Source organism: Cryptomeria japonica, chromosome 6 (genome assembly GCF_030272615.1).
Source record: "Cryptomeria japonica chromosome 6, Sugi_1.0, whole genome shotgun sequence".
Lineage (NCBI taxonomy): Eukaryota > Viridiplantae > Streptophyta > Pinopsida > Cupressales > Cupressaceae > Cryptomeria > Cryptomeria japonica.
The window spans coordinates 529,366,603-529,379,104 of record NC_081410.1 but is presented as its reverse complement, the minus strand read 5'-3'; positions in this window follow the sequence as shown (position 1 = coordinate 529,379,104).

Sequence of the window (12,502 nt, the reverse complement as noted above, 5' to 3'; positions counted from 1 at the left end):
CATAAGCAATGCTTTGGAAGACTCCAAATTAGTCTGATGTTGAAGGACTAGAAAACCCCCCCAAGAGTCTGACCAGAAGAGAGCTTTATCACCCTTACCCAGATTCCAAGTCAGTTTGTCCGAGATGATATTCCTACAATCCATCATAAAGTTCCAAATACAGGAGCCTCTCAGAGGAGAGGGATCTCTGAAGAGGCTCGAATGGTCTCTGTCTTGAAGATACTTATGAAAGAGGATTTGGGCCCATTTTAGATGAGGAGATTTAAACATTTTCCTTACTAATTTAGCTCCTAACGCCTTGCTTTGAACTTTAATATCCTTAAGCCCCAAACCCCCTTCACACTTGGGCCTACAAATCTTGTCCCAGGCCAATAGGGAGATACGTTTCTTAGCTTCCTTCCCTTGCCAAAAGAAGGATCTAAGATGTCTATTTAACGCTTCCTTAATAGACTGAGGTATGTTAAAACATGATAATTGATAGATCGGAATGGCTACTAGAACTGATTTAACCAATGTAGGTCTGCTCGCAGAGGATAGCCATCTGCCTTTCCAGGTTGCTATCCTACTTTTGATCTTGTCTACTAATCTAGACCATAAATTAGAAGACCTTGAACCCTTATCCAAAGGAATTCCAAGATATTTACAAGGGAGGCTACCTAGATTAAAATTCAGGATACCACATATGCTAGTTTGAGCACTAGCTTGAGTATTAAAAAAGAAGACAACAGACTTAACCAGATTGATTTCTTGACCAGAGGCCTTAGAGTAAGAATCCAAGATAAGCTTGAAATCCTAGGCCTCACCAAGATTGCTACATCCATAGAGCATAGTATCATCAACAAATTGCTGATGCATTATAGGATCTAGGTTACTAGTAATTATAGTCCCCGTCACCAGACTAGCCTCCCTAGCTCTAGAGATCGATCTACCCAATGCTTCAGCCATAATAATAAAGAGAAAAGGGGAGAGGGGATCACCCTACCTTAAACCCCTGGAAGAGCTAAAAAAACCCTTCGGGGACCATTGACCAAAATAGAGAATTTAGGCGTTGATATACATTCACAAATCAGATTGATCCATGAAGCATGAAAGACAAAGGCTTCTAAGCATCTACATAGAAATCTCCAGTTTACTTTATCATAAGCTTTTCTGATATCTAATTTTAGGAGCATATTGGGGATCCCATTTTTCTGGATCGAATGGATAGCTTCCTGAGCTATAATGAGCCCATCATAAATGGATCGTCCAGGGATAAAGCCTGTTTGTTCCTCACTGATCAGCAAGGGGAGGAGTTTCTGAAGCCTATTAGTTAAAGTTTTGGTGAAAAGTTTATAAATAGTATTGCAAAGGGCTATAGGTTAGAATTCATGAAAACACTCTGGTTTGTCATTTTTAGGGATAAGGGCCAGAAAGGTGTTGTTGATTTCTTTGAGGATGTTGCCAGAGTTTCTCATCCCTTCCAAAGTTGTCGTAACTTCCTCACTAAGAAAGGGCCAACATACTTGGAAGAAGCTAGTAGGAAAGTCATCTGGCCCAGGGGATTTATCTAGGTTCATCTGCTTAAGAGCAGCTTCAACTTCTGCTAGAGAGAATTTGGCATTAAGAACATCAGAATTTTCTTTGTTCAAAAGCCTAGGGATACTCTTGATAAACATGTATTGGTCTGAGTTGTGAGGGCTCTGATCCGAGGTTAGGATATGAGAAAAGAAATCAATAGCCTCTTTCGCAATAGAAATAGGATTATCCACCTTAGAGCCATTACTATCCTTAATTCTCATGATATGGTTTCTTATTCTTCTCATCCTTACACTATTGTGAAAAAAAATGGTATTCTTATCGCTCGCCTCCAACCAAGACTCCCTAGCTTTTTGTTTCCAGAAGACTTCTTCTTTGGAAAGAATAGATTCATGGTCTGCCATAAGTTTCTTCTCTTTGAGAAACAAAGATTCGTCCATCCCAAATCTAATCACTTGCTCATTAACCTCAGCCAGCTCAGCTTCCACCTGAGCTTTGTTATCAAAGATATTGTTGAACCGCTTCCTATTCCATTGAATGAGGTTCTGCTTGATAATCTTAAGTTTGTTAACAACCTTAAAAATCCCAGAATCATAGATCAAGGCCCCATTCCACCATTCTTTTAGGAGCTCCAGGATATGATCATCTTTAAGCCACATATTTTCAAACTTAAAAGGACATCTCTTAGGGTTGGATTCCCCTTGAAAATATAGTGAAATGGGGAAGTGGTCCGATCCTGAAAAAGGTAAAATTGAGGCTGTCAGGGTGAAGGGGAAGTCGATGAGACTTCCCAAAACAAAGAACCTATCCAGTTTCTCTGCAATGTTGCTAAATCCTAGCCTATGGTTATTCCAAGTGAAGGCATCCTTGACCATATTGATCTCTAACATACCGCTCCTATGGATCCAATCAGTGAGATCTAGAGAGGCTTTGACATTAATGCCTAAGTCTCCCTTCTTCTCATGATGATGCAAAATTGCATTAAAATCCCCTCCTATAAAACATACCTGACAGAGGGAGTTCGTGAAATTCTCAATTTCCTCCCAGACTCTCTTTTTGTCATCATTAAGGATCAACCCATACACATTTACAATAATAAAGTCTAAATTGTTCTTGAGACAAGTTGCTCTCTCACTCATCCAGTTAAGATTAGATACTAGGGGAGAAAACATTTGATTGTCTTTTTTTTGTTTTTTTTATTTATTTTTATTTTTCCCAATTTTTTTTATTTTTTGTGCCGCAGGGTGCCTGATTGCCGGGTTTTCACCACAGTGACGATTTTTAATACTTTTTTTTAAAAAAATTTGCTTGATCTGTGCATTGGATGACTCAAGTGTAGAATTTCTTCAGATGGATGTTCTTGGTTGGCTCGTTAAGCACATCCCCTTCTGAAGTTGATAACTGATATGCTCCCGATCCATAAGCTGATATGATAACAAAGTGCCCCAACCAGTTGGGTTAAAATTTCCCTTTCTTTTCTCGATCTTGTTGATTCCAGGGGTTTTCCTTTAAGACCAGATCACCAATTTTGAAATCCCTTGGGATGACTTTGTGATTAGAGCTTTTTCACATTCTTTGTTGATATGCCTTGAGATGATCAAAGGCACGTTGGTGATGTTCATCTTGCAGTTTGAGCTCTTGCAATTTGTTGACTCGATATTCCTTATCTAGAATGAGGCCTTTCAATGACACTCGGAGTGATGGAATCTCTACCTCAATAGGTAGGATAGCTTTTGATCCATACACCAATGAGTATGGTGTAGCTCCTTTAGGTGTGTAGATACTCATTATGTAGGCCCAAAGTGTCTTGTTTGAGGCCTATGCTTGGCCATTCCCTTGCGGATAATAAGGTGTCAAAAAGCGATGTTGGATATGGAATCACTCACAAAGCTCTTGGACATCTTGATTTTTGAAAGGTCTTCCATTATATGTGATAATTGAACTAGGGATGTCATATTGATAGATGAGGTAATTCAAGATGAAGGAAGTTATCTGTTTGTCGGTCACTGTAGTCAATGGAACTGCCTCAATCCATTTGGTGAAGTACTCAGTGGCCGTGATGATGAATTTGTGTCCATTTGACGAGGAAGGATGATTTTTTCCCATTAGGTCAAGTCCCCACTGACAGAAAGGCCAAGATGTAGTGAATGGTTGCAAATCTTGTGTCAGTGCATGTATGAGGTTACCATAAATTTGACACTTAGGACATTTCCTAGCAAATTGATAGGACTCTTTCTCCATCGTCGGCCAGTAATATCCCATCCTTAGTAGTTTTTTTGGAAAGAGTTGTTGGCATTTTTTATGTTTATGTTGTGATTGTCATTGATGGACACACACTTGTCTTGAGATTCCCTTTATATGTATGAGCTTATGCTCAACCGGTAATTTGTTCCAACCGGTATGTTATATACTAGTCTCTAGACTAGTGGTGATTTTGCAGAATGTGTTTCCCTGTCTGAAGCAGCATGTCGACCCCAAGCAGTTCGCAGATCACAAGCGGTACGAGGAAGCAAAGTGGCACAACACATTCTTACCAGTCTTCATTTTTGTCAAACTGGCAACTGGTATTTTGTATGAACCGGTAACACTCTGTGATGAGTTACCAACCGACATTTTGTGATGAGTTACCAATCCACCGATTGTTTGACGGTGCCGACACATTGACGGTGATTCTTGTGTCATGTTACTGAGTATGTCTAGATTCACTGAACCTAGGAAATTGTAATGTAATCCTATTGGACTGACATGAAATCAGATTCCTTTAAAAGGACATCATGTCTAGGGTTTTTGAGTTGTTGAAGAAGTTGCGAAAAGGGTTAATGTTGAGCTAGGGTTTAAGGTGGAAGTGGAGAGCGATCTTATGAGAGAAGATCGAGTTGTAATTGAGAAAGAGATAGAGGAGACTGAAGTAATGCTGGAATGCATTAGCTGTGAGAAATACTGGATCTAACCAAGCAGTTTGTGATATTAGATAGATCAAACACTTGTTGATTACTCACATCTTTGACAAGTCTATAGCCCTTAACCGGGTAGGCCTCAAAGCCTTTGTAAAACCCTCTAACAAGGTGGTTCACACATGTGAATCTAAAATCCTCTAACAAGGTAGTCTTTAATCGGACTTATCTCCTAACAGAGATTGAGATTCCTAACAGGATCTGTTCTGGTGAAGAACATTGTAAGACCTTAACCGGTCTGGTTTCTATTCTGCAGATAGTGACTTGTGAGTTCCATCTCACCGTGGTTTTTCCCAATTGGGTTTCCATGTCAAATATCTTGTGTTATGGTTGTATTGCTTTTTTGGGTGAATGCTTAATTTGCATTTTGGTTTGCATATGTGGTAACCGGTTTGACTATTAGACTGCTTTACCGGTTTATCCTTAGACTGTGTAAGGGTTTTAGTGCAAAGATTTTTGGCATACTAATTCACCCCCCCTCTTAGTATTCATCAAGAGTAAGAACACTTGAATGTGTACCACAAATACCTTCATGAAGCTCTTGTAAGGCGGAGTGAGATTTATTACGATTGAGGCATCGAAGAAGAAAACCATCAAGACCTCGAAGATAAAGCATGTCAGCAGTTAAGGTGTAGCGGGTTGCTTGTCGGATAAAGCTTCATTTTTTGGTTGTGAGATAGGTCGGGTGGGAGGGTATTGTCTTTGAGATAGTCATAGTATATCTTCTCATATAGGGGGGAATCAAAACTGTTTAGGGCATAGATAACTTGGGATTCTAAATTGTTATAGGTCGAGGAAAACAATTGCTCCACTAGGAATTCATAGCGATTTTGTTTATCTGGAATTTGTAGGAGTGAGGTGATAGTGGCCATTGCATCAACAACTCTATTGTCCAACCTTGGAATCTTCTCAAATGTGATGTCCACAAAGTACTTCTTGAAATCATCCACCATGCGCTTATAGGGCATCAACTTGTAATCCTTTGTTTGATAATAATCATTGACCTGATTAATGACTAATTGAGGGTCTCCATAGACTTTCAATTTTGTGATTCTCCATTCCACAGTTACTTTGATACCAGTCACCAAGGCTTTGTACTCGACAATGTTATTGGTGAATGGGAACATCAATCTATAGGATCTTGGAATTGTGTGTCCCTTCAGAGTGACGAACAAGATGTCAGCACCTAATCCATGTTGGGTATAAGATCCACCAAAGTATAAGGTCCATTGCTTGGGTGTGATAGTGAGCACATCTGTATCTGGAAATTCCACTTGTAGTGGGTTTTTGTCTGGTAAAGGTGCTTTTTCCAGTTGATCGGAAATTGCTTGTCCTTTGATGGCTCGTCGTTATGTGTATTGAATGTCGAACTCATTGAAGATCATAGCCCATTTAGCTAGCCTCTCTGTGAGAGTGACTTTGCTGAGTAGATATTTTAGAGGGTCAATTTTTTCTACCAACTTGATTGTATGGGCTCTCATATAGTGGTGAAACGTTTGAGAAGCAAACACCACTGCCAAACAAGCCTTTTCTATGAATGTATAGTTGAGTTCGTATCCATTCAAAGTCCTGTTAATGTAATAGATTGCCCTTTCTTTGCCTGACGGATCTTCTTGTGCTAGTAGTACCCCCAATGACACTTTTGTTGTTGATATATAGAGGATGAGTGGCTTGCTCGCTATTGGTGGTACCAAAACTGGTGGATTCGTCAGATATTGTTTGAGCTGGTAGAATGATTTTGCACACTTGTCTCCCCATCTGAAAGGTACATTCTTATGAAGTAAATGGTTAAATGGGAGACATTTGTTGCCCAATTGAGAAATGAATTGTTTGATGGATTATAGCCTGCCTTGAAGAGATCATAGTTGGCTAATGTTTTTAGGAGGCAACATTTCCATGATAGCTTGAACCTTTGTTGGATCCACCTCGATGCCTTTTTTTGATACTATGTATCCCAAAAGTTTGTCGGATGTTACCTCGAAGACACACTTCTTAGGGTTTAATTTGGCATTGAATTGTTCCAGTCTTTGAAAGATTTTATCCAGGATGTCCAGGTGTTCTGCTCTTGTAAATGATTTGGCTAGCAAAGCATCCACATAATCTTCTATAAAAGTATGCATCATGTCATGGAAGATTGTTGTCATGGCCCTCTGATAAGTTACACCAACATTTTTCAAGCCAAAAGGCATGACGTTCCAATAGTATGTTCGCCATGGACATGTGAATGTCATTTTATCTTGATCTTCTGAATCTATCTTGATTTTGTTGTAGCTGGAAAAACCATCCATGAGGAATAACATAGCATGTCTTGTGGTTAGATCAACAATGTGTTAGGCCCCCGAGACAACTGAGAGGTGGGGGGGGGGGGGTGAATCAGTTGTCAAATAAATTTAAACCAAAAGCAACTTAATCAACTTTCTGCTTAATACCGGTGAACTAGTCTTTTATGCCGGTAGACAGTTTTATCAGTTAATTGCAATACCGGTAAGGATTAATGCATGAAACAAAAGGACAAAGTTATTCACAACACATAACACCAATATTTGTATGTGGAAACCTTGTAAGGGGAAAAACCACGGTGGGAAACCTTACCCACAATCAGATGATACTACTGCAAATAGTAAGTGTATACAAATGGGGTCTGCACATGCAGAAAGGCCAAGCGCTTAGAGCTCACTGCTCAAACCCAAAATGGGAGTCACACTGACTACAATTGGATGGTTAAATCCAATAAGAATGTACTGCTCAAAATAGAATCTTCATATGCTGGATGTAGTACCGATGTAGTTCTGATATGCTTTCACAAAAACCTAGCTTCACCTTCGAATGATGTCTGCGTGTATAACTCTGCTTATTCTTGCATATACCTTCACACAATTCCTTTTTGCATTTCTCACTTGATTTTACAAATAAGATCTTACATTTATACCATACCCTAAGACTAATTTTAGTAGGTCATCTCTAAAGGATAATACAATAAAATCAATTTACAAATAAATTAATGTCCAATGCAATAACCGATTCAACATGTTAGCTTAATGCATTTACAACAATAATAAGTCATCTCCATAGCGTGCCATGTTGATCTGGAAAAGATAAACCTGTCGGTGTAACCTGGACCTATTTGCCGGTAACAACAAATATGCAAATACGAATATGCCAATTAACAAACCTTCAATACAAAGTGTCCAAATGATGTCTTCAACATAATCATGTGATTTCCATATCATTCCAAGTGTCAGTGATCATTATATCCTACCAGTGTACCAGATACCGGTGACTATTCATAAGTCATTTGCTTGCCGGTGAATGTTGCCGATTCTCCAAAATGCTAGAGTTGATAAGTGTTTAGTAGGTGTTGACATCAATGACAAAACCATACCAAAATACCAACAATATCCCCCTTTGGTATTGATGGTAACACAAGATGGAAAAACCATCAAAGTGCCAAAACAAAAATGCCAAATACCAAAAAACAACAATCTCCCAAAAGAGATCATAATCTGAAATCAAAATACAGATACAGAGAGTAATAATCTCTCTCAAAATAAAAATCTCTCCACCTGGGAGAAACATGTGTTTTCCTTGCGTTTTTCCATACCAATATCTCCCCCTTTGACATCAAATGCCAAAGTAAAAGATACAAAATACCAACCAATTCAGTATACCAACTACTCCCCCTAAGAAGTAGCTTCCTCATCAAAGCTGGAGTAAAAGATTTCTTTGTTAATTTTGTCGGTTGATGACAAATATCAACTCTGAGTTTCTACCGGTGGGGGTATGACCCCAAGCTAATCTCCGAGATATTCAAAAGTCTCCTTAGGCAGAGGTTTAGTGAAAATATCTACAATCTGCTCTTTAGTATTCACATAAACTAGTTTTATCTCTTTTGCTTCAACATGTTCTCTTAGAAAATTTAGTTTGATAGAGACATGTTTGATTTTAGAATGTAATACAGGATTCTTAGATATATCAATTGTTGCAGTGTTATCACAATAGATAGTAATAGGTTCCTTGCATTTTACCTTTATGTCCTTCAACATTTTCTTAAGCCATAATACTTGTGTACAGTTAGTTGCTGTTGCAACATATTCTGATTCTATTGTTGATAAAGATGTACAACTCTATTTCTTACTTAACCAAGAAACTAGTCTGCTTCCAAGAAAAAATGTTCCGCCGGTGGTGCTTTTTCTATCATCCACATCTCCTGCCCAATTTGCATCTGTGTATGCACATAGTTCAAAGTTTTCATCTCTAGGATACCATAATCCAAGATTTGTAGTGCCTTGTAAGTACTGGAAAATCCTTTTTACTGTTGATTCATGATTTTCTCTAGGATTACTCTGAAATCTTGAAACAATACATACTGCATTCATAATATCAGGTCTGGTTTCTGTCAAATACAGTAAACCTCCTATCATAGATTTGTACCTAGTCGGATTAACAGGTGTAGATTCATCCTTTAGTGATAATTTGTCATTTGTAGTCATAGGTGTGCTTACTGGTTTAGAGTTCTCCATCCCAAATTTCTTTAGTAACTCTTTCAAGTACTTGGATTGACTCAAGAATATACCTTTATTAGTTTGAGAAATCTGCAATCCTAAAAAGAATTTTATTTCTCCAATCATAGACATTTCAAATTCTTGTTGCATTTCAATAGAAAAGTCTTTACATAATCCATCTTCTCCTCCAAAGATTATATCATCAACAAAAACTTCTATAACCAAGATGTCATCATTAGTCACTTTATAATATAAATTAATGTCTGCATTACCTTTAGAAAAACCAATTTTCAAAAGATACTTATCTAACCTTGCATACCAAGCTCTTGGAGCTTGTTTCAACCCATACAATGCTTTCCTTAACTTGCAAACCATATATTTGTTGTCTATCAAAGAAAATCCATCAGGTTGTTCAATGTAAACTTCCTCTTCAAGATCTCCATTCAGGAATGCACATTTAATATCCATTTGATATACTTTGTAGTTCTTGTGTACTGCAAAAGCCAAGAATAATCTAACTGCCTCAATTCTGGCTACCAGTGAAAAGGTTTCATTATAATCAATTCCTTCTTTCTGAGAATATCCTTTACACACTAGTCTTGCTTTATTTCTGATTACCTTACCATCTTCATTAAGTTTGTTTCTAAATACCCATTTGGTTCCAATCACATTTTTATCTTTAGGCTGGGGAACTAGTGTCCAAGTGTTATTCTTCTCAATTTGTTCTAATTCTTCTTCCATGGCTTTAATCCAATATTTATCTTCACATGCCTCATTAACAGATGATGGTTCAATTTGAGAAATAAGACATACCTCTTCATTTGCCAATCTTCCTCTTGTCATAACTCCTTTATACTTGTTTCCAATTATCTGATCTTCAGAATGATTCAGTCTTACATACCAGGGTGTCTTGGTTTGCTGCTATTCCTCAGTTACAGTGGAATTTTCAGATGATACCGAGGTAACTGGATCTTCATTCTGTACCGGTGGATTTAGTGTAGCTTCATTTGTCAAAATTTTCTTGTTGTTGGTTCAAACTCTATATACCTTGAAGTTCCTCTGAATTGTTCATCAATCTTCACATTTGTACTTTCAACAATTTTCTGCAATCTTTTGTTAAAACATCTATATGCCTTACTCTTAGATGAATAACCAAGAAATATTCCTTCATAACTTCTAGGATCAAATTTTCCAGTATATTCATCTCTTCTGATATAACATTTGCTTCCAAATATTCTAAAATATTTAAAAGTAGGAGTAATACCAAACCATAGTTCATGAGGGGTCTTACCGATTTCACCTTTGATGTGAACTTTGTTGAATGTATAGAACGTTGTACTTACTGCTTCTCTCCAATATACATGTGGTAGGTTTGCTTCTGATAACATACTTCTAGCTGCATCCAAGATAGTTCTATTTTTCCTTTCTACAACTCCATTCTGTTGTGGTGTCTGAGGTGCGGATAGTTGTCTTTTGATTCCATTTACTTCACAGAATGTATTAAATTCCTTAGATGTAAATTCTTCTCCATTATCTGATCTTAGACATTTGATTTTCTTATCGGTTTCATTTTCTACCATAGCTTTGAATAGTTTGAACTTTCCAAGTGCTTCTGATTTTTCTTTGAGAAAAGTAACCCAACACATTCTAGAATAGTCATCAATGATTAGCATGAAATATCTATCACCTTGTAAACTTTTAGTTCTAGCTAGACCACATAAATCAGTATGAATTAAGTCAAGAGCATTATTAGATTTTTATGGAATACTTTTGAAAGTAGCTCTAACTTGTTTTCCAAATTGACATTCCTTACATACTGTATTGTGAGTTTTGACAATTTTGGGTAAATCTCTAACTGCCTTAGTGTTAGGCCCAATATGAAAAGCTAATGTACTGAGAGGGGAGGGGTGAATCAGTACTTCAAAACTTTTCTTCAACAATAACTTTACTGTTAAGCATAAACTGAATAGTGCAATAACATAATATAATGTTAAAACAAATAAATAACAATCATACATGATTCACTCCATAACACATATATTTTGGTTACGCAAAAACTCTTGGTTAGAGAGAAAAACTGCGGTGGGGATGACACCCACAACTTCACTACTGCAATAATAAAGGTTGCTCGGTTAGAGCTACATGTTTAGCTATTTCTGATAGCTTACCCTGTTAGGAGTATCAAGATCTATTAGATCTACCTTGCTAAAGGATTTTACAACACTTATTCTAAATGCTGCACTTGGTTAAAGGCTTTACAATTTATAGACTTAGTTAGAGTCTTTTACCTTGTTAGAGGTTTTTCTTACAACTCAAAATATTACAATCAAATCTTTACAAATTATCTACAACTTTACATTTGAAATTTTATAGCAGATTCTATGTGCTCAAAATGATATTACCTTGCTTATAGAATACCTCGGTAATTCATATATTAACTCGGTAAACCCTTCTGTTTACTCTGTTCCTTGACTGTTCTCTGAAATCCTTCTCGGTGACCTCTGTGTTTCTCTGTCAATTGTAACAGTCATAACACTCTGTGATATCTCATGATTTTCCTTTTTGTATATGTCTTGCTTCACACACACATGCACATATATACTTGCTCATATATCTAATCCTGAATTCATGTTGTATAAATAGATCTCTTATGTCAGTGATCTGGTCCATGTTTTGATCTTACAAACATGATTTATCGAATGAATAACCATGCAAAATATTTCATTGGTTAGATGACCTTAAAATCATACACATTCTTTAAGTGCAATTTCCAATGTGATAATGGTTACTTGTTCCTCGATCTTTGTAACACGTTTCCCATATATGTCCAGGTTCAGTGAATCTGGTAACACGTTTCACTCGGTATATCATTCTTGCTACTCGATAGACATAGAGTGTTACTCGGTAGAGTGTTCGGTGTATACTACGCTCTGAGACTACTTTTTTCTATAATCGACTGCACTGTGCTTACTGACTGTTCTGTGCTTACCGACTGAAAGATTTGGTAGAAGTAACTGACTAGAATATATAGAATAACTTTGAACATAAGACTAATGGCAATCTTAGTAAGTAATAACAATCTCCCCTTTTGACATTAGTTGAGATGTTTGACAAAAACTACTTTCAAAGTTATAACTCAAAAATCTATATACTTGCAAAATTTGACTAAACTGGCAATATATACATTTGTCAATGAAATAGTATATTCAGATATACTCCCCTTATCAATATACCGTTCATAACTTTGATTTTGCATGCTCGGTGATCAATGTTCTATGTGCTATTCTTGTTCTTTGCTTACTGCTCTGTTCACTATTCGGTATACTCCCCCTGTATACTTTGATACTTTACTCCCCCTTTTTGACAAACATCAAAATTTAGTTACCATTTGGTGGAGGCAACTAGTCAAAAATGGATTTATACTTTGTCCTTGCTTCGGTGAGGGAGACAGAGAGTGCATCCTTGACACTGTCCATTAAAGAATTTTGTGCTTGAATGTCAGCCAATAGAGAAATTAAGCCATCTAATGTG